This window comes from Microtus pennsylvanicus, chromosome 15 (assembly GCF_037038515.1).
Source record: "Microtus pennsylvanicus isolate mMicPen1 chromosome 15, mMicPen1.hap1, whole genome shotgun sequence".
Taxonomy (NCBI): domain Eukaryota; kingdom Metazoa; phylum Chordata; class Mammalia; order Rodentia; family Cricetidae; genus Microtus; species Microtus pennsylvanicus.
In genome coordinates, this window is record NC_134593.1 from 28,377,764 (window position 1) to 28,389,243 (window position 11,480).

The 11,480-nt window shown below is 42.7% G+C and overlaps 1 long non-coding RNA gene across 1 annotated transcript in view; it reads right to left on the reverse strand.

Annotated features, from left to right (window-relative positions):
- Positions 1-9,982, reverse strand: part of LOC142835466 (uncharacterized) — a 506,414-nt gene extending 496,432 nt beyond the window's left edge. The window contains exon 1 of the long non-coding RNA XR_012907884.1: positions 9,900-9,982. This is a non-coding gene — a long non-coding RNA (uncharacterized LOC142835466). The remainder of the gene's footprint in view (positions 1-9,899) is intronic.
- Between the last annotated feature and the right edge of the window lie 1,498 nt (positions 9,983-11,480).

Sequence of the window (11,480 nt, forward strand, 5' to 3'; positions counted from 1 at the left end):
TGTCTATTACCTAGCACTTTGGAGCGGGAGGAGTGAGGTAGACCCAGGTGCAGCCCCAGATCTCATGGGCCAGCCAATCTAGCCAATTGGTAAGCTCTGGTTTAGCAGATATCCCATCTCAAAAGAAAAGATGGGGGTTGGGGAGATCTCCGAATGAGTCAGAATATGAGCCTGAGATCAAATTCTAAATACCAATGTAAAACAATAAATGAAATGAAATATGATAGAAAGTCAATTGAAGAAGGCACATGACATCAACCTTTGCCCTTCTTATGCATGTGCACACACACAAATATACACAAATAGCCCAAGCCTGCATATGTGCATTCTCTCTCTGTCTCTCTCTGTCTCTGTGTGTGTGTCTCTCTCTCTATGTCTCTCTCTCTATCTCTCTCTCTCTCTCTCTCTCTCTCTCTCTCTCTCTCTCTCTCTCTTGCTCACAGAAGTCAACCTTGTAACCTCGCCTCAAAAAAATAAGTGCTTGTCGATTTGACAGAGGCAGGATTAAAAACTCCAAACACAATGTAGTTGGAGGGTGGATGTGGAAGGGGAGGATGCAGGGAAGAGTGAGGGGAAGTGAGGGTGGAGATGGTCAAGTGTCATGTGTACACATGAAATTCCTAGAAAATTGAAAGATCAATTCCACATTCATTGAGCTCAAAGAGAAATACAAGAGGTTTGAGTGGGAAAAAAAAAAGTCTGATCTGATTTGAAGTGTCGGTGGAAGCTTGACTGGACAAAGGACACAGCAGTCTGGCTGGAAGTCATGATGGACTGTTACACCTCATAACATAAACCCACATGGGCTAAGAACAGAGCCTATGGGCAATTTGGGAGGTGCGGAAGTGTTTCATCATATTTGTGCTTAAACTAACTCCCAGCACCTACACATCTTCCCCCAAAAAGACTCTACCTAGCCGATTTGCCATGTGCCACCCACCACACCTAAGAACAATAAACTAGTGTATTGCCAAAGTTACTACTATTTCATTATTATACAAAAGTGGCCTTACATTGAAAACTGTGGTAAGCAGAACTTAAAGCGCATGCCCTGAGGATTGGTGCTCCAACTTAAAGCGCATGCCCTGAGGATTGGTGCTCCAACTTAAAGCGCATGCCCTGAGGATTGGTGCTCGCTGAGCGACATCTGCAGGGGTGCGGTGGGAGGTCCTCAGGACAGGACATTTAACGGGGAGTAAGCAGGAAAGAAAGAGAAAAAAGCAATAGCTAGAGAAAGGCATCCATGAGCCTGCCAGCAACCGGCTGACACACCCAGGCACTGTGAGTCTCAAGAACTTTGAAATTTGAATTACTATAAGTGCAGCGTGTTTTGGAAGGCTGTCTGTATTGAAAGCATGCTGGCTCAAGAGGTAGGCAGACGCAGGCTTCACTCTGTGGTTTAATAAACTCTTGGGAGCTATATATTGTATTTGAAAATTAGTGTCCTCAAACACAATGAAGAGATGACAGGATTCTGGGAGGGCTGAGTGTGGTGGGAACAAATACACAGCCTTGAGCAGAGCTTAGCAGTCCGTGATGATCACGGTGACGGACCTATGGCAACCGGCTATGGCAGTGAGAATATTGGTAGAGATTGGGACAGAGAGAGTGACAGTCGTACTTCCATATTAGCGACAACACAGGGCTTCCGTTTGCACGGTGTTGTCTACAGAGGGGCAATAAGTTACTGACTGAAGAATGATCACCATATGGCCCTGAAAGATGTCCTCCAGGTAAAGCCACAAAGCAGTAGAGGAGTGGGATCCAGCCACCCAGAGGATCCCCACATCTAGCAGCCCACAACTGTAGAATGAGGTCACTGAGTGGGCCATTAACGTGCTAATTAAGGCTTATGCAGCCGCACAGGTTGTGACAGGAGGGATAATTAGGGATAAATTGGCGAGCGAGCGGAACATCTATATGTTGTGAGGAAGATGGTCTGCGCAGGAGGGAGAACGCAGCTCAGCAAACAGTGGCTTCTCCTTTGCAAGTAAAATCCCTGCTAGACCAAAAGTGGTGCTCGCAGCAAGATGTGTTATTACTTTCTCCCTCCCTTATTAAATCTCTGCCTCCCAGCTCTGCGGTCCCGTCTCAGTAATTCATCAGCAAAGCATGGTTAGATGTTCTATTTATTAAATTAACGCCTGCCTTAGAAAGCTGCAGAAAGCTCACCATTGCCTCAAAAACGTGGAGTGGAACAGCGACTCCACGCAAAGGGACACACACAGCTGTATACACACGATCTGTGAAATAGGGAGGCAGGGCTCGGCAGCAAACATGACAGAACTATTATCCCAGGTTCTCGAAAGTTCTACTCCCGGTGGCTCTTCCAGTTCGACCCATTTTCCTCTGACCTGACCACACCCTGGTCTTGCTATCTCATTGCCATCTCATTCCCATCTCTTCCACCATTGAAATCCTACTTTCTGGGAAGCCCTGCCCTGAGTCTGAGACTTCCGATCAATCTTCCGATGATTTCCAGCCACACTGGCCTTCCTGACAGTCACGCGTTCACACTGTACTTTGGATCTGTTCTGGTCCTTAGGGTTTTTTTTGCCACACACTTCTTACCCTGACGTATTTATTTTCTTGAACCTTATGCTATGTTCTTGGATAAGAACATGAGTCCCGAGACTAGGTCTTGGCATTGCTAGGGTCCCTAAACAGGGAACCTTCCCAAAGTCTACGGTGCAAATGATCGTCTGGACGCTGTCCCAAAACTGAACACACACTGAGTAATATGAACAAAAACAGAATGAAAAAAAATCAGAATAAGCTTTGTAATCACACCACCAAAAGCTGGATTGTGATAATAAGCTGAAGACACGTAAGTAGAAACCCTACAACAATTACCGAAGTGCTAAAATAAGGCATTTCACAATATACAATGCTGAATCAAATGAACAGATGAAAGTAAACCAAGGAAATGGAACAAAAATCAATGGAACAACAGGATCAGTAAAATTATATATCAAGTTGTTTTAACTAGTAAAAAATATTCTAACATTTTGGCTGGCTTTCAGGAACCTATTTCTCCTACTAGGTTGCCTCACTCAGCCTTAATACAAGGGGAGGAGCTTAGTCTACCTCAATTTGATTATGCTATGCTTTGTTGTTCACACTGAGAGGCCTGGTCCTTTCTGGACAGAAACAAAGGCGGAGTGGATTGGGAGATACAGGAAGGAGGTGGAGGGAAAGAAATGAGAGGAAAGGAGGGAGGAAAAATTGTGGGTGGGATGTAAAATAAATTAATAAATTGAATCAATTGAAAAATATTCTAAGCACTCCAATTACTCAGCATCTAGCAAATGGTAGATAAAATATCTCACTTAAATTTTAGCTACTTTAAATCATAAGCCTCCAGCTTGCCTACTAAAAACCCACCTTTAAAAAAAATCTAAAAGGAAATGAAGAAAGAAACCTTAAAGAAAATAAAAACTAAAAACTTGTCTTAACTTAAAAAAATTAATCATTATTATTATTGCTTAGGGGTAGAGAGAGAGAGAGAGAGAGAGAGAGAGAGAGAGAGAGAGAGAGAGCAGCAGCATGGGACACCTGTGGGGGTCAGAAGACAGCTCTATGAAGTGATTCCTCTCCTTCCACATTGATGTGGGTTCCAGGGATCAAATTCAGGTTGCCAGGCCTGCCCGGTAAACACATTCACCCACTACATCATCTTGCTAGCCACACACCCCCTAAAAATCAACTTAAATATTAAAAAATCACAAATAGTCATACAAAAATGGATAATGAAAATGATAGATCCATAATATTCATTCTACCAAATTAATTTTCAAAAGAAAAAAGATTATCAAGGATGTCAATAATTATTAATGTTTTGACAGCTTTTATGAATATTGTTTATTTTAATGAAGTCCCTTGAAAGTCCCTCTCCCAGGCCATTAAGTAGAAATGAAGTCAAAAGAAGCAGGGTTTGTTGCATACATGTCTGCATGAGTAACTTGATTATCAACTGCTGGTGAAAATCACAGCTTTCCTGGGATCTTTCGACGACTGCCCAATTCTAGATCACTTTTTTCTCTCCAGCGAAGCCACCTCGGGAGTCCATTGTCAGACTCGCAGTACCCATCATCTTGACTACAATTGTGATACTCTTCTTTTGGTCCAGAACCTTCGGATTTTAAAAGTAGCTTCAAGCAGAGGGAAGGTCATTTCCCCACAGCTCAGGGCTCTGAAAAACTTACATCTCCCACTGAAAATCACAGTACAGGAATGAAGCAACCGTATGCTAGAACTTCCAGGCTAATTGGAAGGTCATAGGAAAGTTCCCGCTGATGGGATCTTTTTATCATCATAAAACTAAAAATGCACAGTGCTGAAAAGGTTGGTCTCTCTGTGCAGACATGACATTTTTTAAAGAAGAAGAAGAACAATATTAAGGGAACTGATGTCTCAACACCAAAACTCAGCACAGCAAAAACAGCCAATAATGAATATTGAAGACTAGAATGCAGATTACCAGGTGTTCTAAAGACATGGAGGGCCACTATCCAATATTCATTTTGAATACCACATTACAATTGAACTACTTTTTAAAACAAAAAAAGGGATTGAGGGAAAAGAAAAAAAATAAAAGGAACTAAGGCACCCTCCACCCCATTTGATCCCACATCTTCTTCCACACCCAGTCCTTCCTGAGTATGATTATCAGCAATTCTCTGCCCTTCAAAGAGGAATCTCAGTGGATTCATTGAAACTCCCTGTTTTTAATAGTACAATTTGTTGAGTTTCTTGAACTATGTTGTCATTTTCACTGTGAATTGTATCTCATTGCTATCCTGTCCAATAACTCTGAGTTTTTTTTATCTTCTCCTTTTTCTTATCCCCCTATATCCTCAGTATTGAAGGTCCTGGTCAGACATGGTGACAGTGGCTTCACCCAGGGGTCTCCACAACACAGCAGCTTCGGGCCAACAGAACCTCGTTCTGAGGTCTACAAATCATCCCTTCTCCACAAAACAGCAATGAGGCTGTAGGGACCTCCGCAATGGCTAATAACTATTAATTTTAATAATGGGATTTTTGTATAGATTCAATGGAAAGTTTTTATTTTCTTTCTCAAAGTTGGCAATTGCATCTGCATTTTACAGAAAATGTATTTCGTCTTGAGAAACAGATCAACTTTATGTCAGAAGAAAGTTATTTAAGCTAAAATAGGAAGTTAAAGCCACCAAAAGACATGGGGGAACATCAACAATCTCGCCTGATGTTAGCTCTCTCTAACCAGAGGGCAGTGGAATCATCAGATAAGGAAGCAGTTAGACAATAGTTTTAAAAGTCTAAAAAAGGGGATTAATATTATTGAAGAACCTCAGAGTTTCCTGGGAAAACAAACAGGATGAAGGTACCATATTGGCTAGTCTTCATTTTCTCCCTGACTAAAGACACATTTCTGTGCTCACAGATGAAGAAAAAAATACAAATTCTATAAACCCATTTATCAGTCATCTTGGAAGAAAACTGTACCAACATTTTGAGTCATTCGGATCTATTAAAAACTGTTGTTTATACTTGCTTATATCCACGGTGGCTTTTGTTTTGTTTTAATGGCAAAATAGAACTATAGCTTGGAGGTTTCCAACCTGCGACATAAAAAGGTTTTTCTTATCTAAAGGATTGTTTCCCAGCAGTAAAAGCTAAACAAAGTGCAATTTTATAATCTTGCATGAGCACACCAGAGAGCTAAGGTTTCAGAGTAACCAACTTAACCAGCAATAGAGGAAAGACAGTGGTGCCAAGAAGCGATACTCTTGCTTGTATATGGCAGGTAAACCAGATGTCTTTACGAGAATTCAGCTAACCTTTTGACTGGCACCAAAAAGAGAGAGCTATTGAGGAATTTGCATCTAGTCATAATTCTGGCAGTACCACACAAAATAAATACAAATAAATATTTGTCCCCAAAGTCTTATGCGATTATTTATGATGGCTAGAAACAATGTTGATGTCCTCAACTCCACCTGTGATAAGCAACTAGAAGAATGGTGGAATATTCTTCAGCAGTATAAGGAATAACCCACTGACACCCAATAAGGATCGCTGCAAATATATCTTTCTCATAAACAAAGAAACCAGAAAGCTACAGGTTGAAAAGGGCTGACCCAAAGAGAAGCAATGGAATTTCCATGGAACCCTGCTGACGTACACAGAAAAGCCATCGTTGTTTCAAAGAAAGCCTGCTCCATGGGGTCATCTGTAATTCTAGAACTTTATAGTTCTAGAAAACTGGCTTTGGATGTTGTAGAGACTCAGTCAATATCTCCAGCACTTGATGAAGTGCAACATCAAGAGCATCACTGATCATCCCCAGGTCTGTTTCCTCACCAGTTAAAGACCTACCAGAGTGCAACAAACAACGAGCAGAAAACATTTTTTTTTGTCCTAGGCCCAGCTTTCCTAATATTTTTTTTATTTTATTTTATTTATTTATTTATTTATTAAAGATTTCTGTCTCTTCCCCGCCGCCGCCTCCCATTTCCCTCCCCCTCCCCCAATTAAGTCTCCCCCCAGCCCGAAAAGCAATCAGGGTTCCCTGTCCTGTGGGAAGTCCAAGGAACCCCCACCTCCATCCAGGTCTAGTAAGTTGAGCATCCAACCTGCCTAGGCTCCCACAAAGCCAGTGCGTGCAGTAGGATCAGAAACCCATTGCCATTGTTCTTGAGTTCTCAGTAGTCCTCATTGTCCGCTATGTTCAGAGAGTCCGGTTTTATCCCAGGCTTTTCCAGACCCAGCAGAAAACATTTAAGGGAACTCTGGAGTCCTCCCTTCTTGCCTGTGAGCATTCTCAAAGGGCACCCTTGACGTTCAGTAAATGTCAGCGTTATCTGCACCCCTCCTATCTTTACAGAAATCTCATTTGGTGTTTCCATTTGATATGCAAAACCAAGAAACTACACAGTTCAGAATGTGTTCTAAAGCAGCATTATCTGTGTCTTGACTGAAGATCCAAGGAGCTCTCCTATGGATAAATTATGTATTCTTTTGTAAAATTGATGTTTTGTTAAAGCTCTCAATGGATTTAGCTGTGAGGGGTTTCTGAAGCAAGAAGCAGCAAGGGGAATGAGCAGGCAACAAAATTCTTGGATATTAAAAATAACCTCACAGAAGGCAAAATGACCTCCATTTGTTTCCTCTCCCCAGCCCACGCTGAACAAGCTGCCACAGAGAGCTTTATCGCACGCAACTGCAGAGAAGATAATTTTCTTTCATTTTCAATAATGATTTGGGGATTTTAAAATGAGAACGGAAAGGCTTGGGGCAGTCTCTCTAAATCTTCTTTTCTCATCCAGAGAAAAAAGCAGGAGGTGGTGGCAATTGCTTCAGCCAAAGGTAATCACAAGATGAGGTAGAAGGGAGGGAGCATGAGAAGGAGAAGCAACAGATTTTGTATCTCCTTAATCCTGCTCCGACATTGACTCTGCACACTAAAAAAATGACTCTTGCATTTAATTCAGGATGAGGAAGATTGTGGTACCCTCAATAGAAATGGAGAGGGTATCAGGAAGTTGGATGATGGGGATGAAACAGAAAACAGCAGTTTGGACAAGTGAAATTTGGGAACCAGTGAGATGCTTGTTTAGACTTCTTGGCATATAAATAGCTATGTTCAGAGATGTGGTGCTCTGATGAAGAACTGTGCTTAGCAACAGTCCTTTTAGGAATACTACTTGGAGCCATGTAAAGGATTGACATCACCATGGCAGGAAAAAAAAAGGAGGTGAAATATAAGAAAGAAGACAGAAAAGGAGAGAGGCCGGGAAAGAGGAGAGAGAAGATAGTTGGGAAAGGAAGAAGAGAGGAGGGGGTGGGAGGGGAAGGGAGGAGAGAATGGAAAGGGAGGGAAAGGGAGAGAAAAAGGGATGGGGCAATGAGAAGGAGAGGAGGTATCGGAAAAGGAAAATAGCTCACTAAAGACTAAGTTCAGAGTTCAGAATAGAAATAAGGAGAGAGGAAGTCCCAAGAAAGTAATATTGACCAGCAGGATTAAATACTACAGTGTTGTAAGAGAAGGGGTATTCTTGGGCTGAAAAGATGGCTCAGCATTTAAGAGTGCTTGCTGCTCTTCTAGAGGACACAAATTAACATAAATATATTCCCTAATACCCACACCGGACAGTTCACAGCCTCCTATAACTCCAGTTCCAAGGGATTTAATGTCGTCTTTAGAACTCCATGAGCACTCAAAGAAATGGGGTATTTACACACAAACATACACACACAGAGAGGGGGGGGAGGGAGGGAGGGAGGGAAGGAGGGAGGGAGGGAGGGAGATCTAAAGCAAAAGCAAAAAGAAAATCTAAAAAAGAAAATTGTTCTTGACAATCCAGGAGCCTGCACGGATCTGGCCTAGGCTCTCTGCATGTATGTTATTGTTGTGTGGCTTGGTCTTCTTTTGAGATTCCTAACAGTGAGAGCATGGTCTGTCCCTGACTCTTTGGCCTGCTTTTAGGACCCTTGTTCTCATACTGGGTTGCCTCCTTCAGACCTAATACAAGGGGAGGTGCATAGTCTTATTGCAATTTGATATGCCATGTTCAGTTAATATCCCTGGAGTCCTGCCCTTTTGTGAAGGAAAAGGAGAAGGGACTGGGGTCTGTGGGGGGAGGGGTGGTGACTGAGAGGGAAGGAGAGAGAGGCACTACAGTCGGGATGTAGGGATGTAGTATATGAAAGAATAGTAACTTTTTTAAAAAAAAAAGAAAGAAAATGTGTTCTTTCTTCACTGAGCCAAGCGAAGCTGGGAGACAAGCTATCATGGAGGGGCTACACCCCACAGTTCTCTTCTGCGGTCCTTGTTCCCTACATCTTTATAACCCAGAACACTGCCCACCCCAAACTCTTCTAACCTAAGCTTCACACGGAGGAAGCCGACCGATAACTGCTGGGACACAGTTAAAGAGGAAAGTGAGCATGGGAAGGTGAAGGGGCACACGGAGGAACTGTGTAAAAGGACTGCAGCATAGGAAAGCTGAGAACCACTGGCTAGAGCCTACGAGTTCAAGCATCCTCTCTTGCTTTGTCCCTTCATTCTTTTTCCCCTCTCTCTTCCAGCCCTGCTGTCCTTCCTTCCTCTGCCCTCCCTTCCTTCCTCCTCTTTTCCTTCTTCCCTCCCTTCCTTCCTCCCTCCCTTCCTCCCTCCCTCCCTTCCTTCCTGACCTTAAGTCCTTTCTATTTCCTTTCTTCTCTTCTCTCCCTACTTCATTTACACTTTCCTTGCTAAGGAGCTGGTTAGACCCTATGGCTAGACCTAGATGTATAAATGGAACCCAGGACAAGCTGTACTCGCTTGACTTCCTAAGAGACCTGTAGTAATAAGAGCGGCAGGGCTGCATTCCCAGCACCCCGGCCGCCTGCTCGGCTAGCTTATGCCCCGAAATAATTACACGGACACTGTATTCATCTAAACACTGCTTGGCCCTTTAGCTTTAGCCCTTACTGGCTAATTCTGATATACCGATCAACCCATCTCTAATAATCTGTGAGCACCCATCTTACCGGGAAGATTCTAGGTCGGAGCTTCATCGTGTGTGTCTGCCCGGGAGCGGGGCATGGCGTCTCTCTGAGGTGTCTGCTCCCGAGAGGAGAGCTGTGGAGTCTGAGCTCACTTCCTCTTCCTCCCAGCACTCCATTCTGTTTACTCCACCTACCTATGTTCTAACCAATAAAATGGGCCAAGGCAGTTCCTTTATTAGCCAATGACCTTCCTCCATCAGAGACCTTCATGCAGTGTAGTGTTCTGTGAGCCTGCTACCACTTCCTCGTCAGAAGGGAGAAAAGCTTCAGGTAATCCTAATTTGACCCACATGTATTTTCTGTCAACTACTCTCAATGTGAGCTCCAGCCTAGTAACGTAGCAGAAACTTTAAGTTTTAACTGACCTTAGGATCAAAGGAAAAACTGTGACTGGAAGGATAGCTGGGGACAGCTCACAGAAACTCTGACTCAGTAGTTCTGGCATTAGAATTTCCAACAAGGGTGAGATGGCCATACCACTTCAGGAGCAAATATCTCAATGTGTGACTAGGAAAAAAAGAGATGTATTGAGACCATATACTTCCTAAAAAGAGTACAATGTTCTGCAATATTATTCTAACTATGAAATAATTTCATACCTAGCCAGCTCAACATTATTCTGTTGTTATTTCTGTTATGTGTGTGAGTGTGTGTATGTGTGTGTGAAAGGGAGGGGTGACTTATAAGTATATGCATGTGTTTATGCATAGGGTGGGAAAGTGGGCATGGCACAACACAGGGTGAGGTTATAGGACAACCTTCCGATATCATTCTTGTTTGAGACAAGGTCTCTGTCACTAGGAGGCTTTCTGGAGCTTCTTCTGTCATTGTCTATTCCTGTAGGCATTCTGGGATTGCAAACCCTTGTGTTAGTATGTCTGCCTCTATGATTGGCTTTTATATGGAATATGGGGGTTCGAACTCTGGTCACCAGAGCAAGAAGCATTTTTGACAATACTAAGCCATCTCCTCAGCCCAAATTCAACATTCTCGAGATAAAATTCAAAATCAATACAAGAATATATGGGTCTTATCCTAAGAAAAAAATCTGGAGCAAAATTCATTTAGATCATACATTAAACAAAGTATCTTCAAACCCTTTTATACACATTACCTAGTATTTTATAAATCTTCAGAGAGAAAAACGAAAGTCAGTATCTATTCCTCTCCCAACCCAAAGTAAGCAGAAAACATTTATTGGAATCTCTCCCCACATTTTCACCCAACCTTTTCTAACTTGTCTTTAAGACAGGACAGCTTGAGTCTTTGGTTTCATTTATTGTTTGTTTGTTTGTTTCATTGCCTTTATACATCTAGGTCTAGTCGTAGGGTCTAATCAACTTCTTAACAAGAAAAGTGCAAAGGAAATAGAGAGGGGAGAAAAAGAGGGAAAGGAAATAGGAAGGACCCAGAGGAAGGAAGGGAGGGAGGGAGGGAAGGAGGGAGGGAGGGAGGAAGGAAGAGAGGGAGGAAGGGAGGGAGGGAAGGAGGGAGGAAGGAAAGAGACAGAGCTGGAAGAGAGGATAAAAAGAAAGAAGGGACAAATCAAGAGAGGATGCTTGAACTCCCAGACTCTAGCCAGTGGTTCTCAACCTTCCTAAAGCTGCAGTCCTTTAATACAGTCCTTCATGTGATGACCCTCAACCGTAAAATTATTCCATTGCTATTTCATAACTGTAATTTTGCTACTGTTATGAATTATAACATACATATCTGATATGCAGGATATATCTGATACGCAACCTCTGTGAAAGGGTCATTCTACCCTCCAAAGGGGTCCACAGGTTGAGAACCATATAGACTAGAGTCTAAGATAGACAGCTGGTGGGGTGAAGCACCTTGCTATTCATCTTAAGGTGCTCAGGTATTGCTATTGGAAATTCTCTTCTAGACGGGGCTGTTTTCATCTCTCCACTCTTAGCTGTTTTACCTTGAACGTCTTTCCT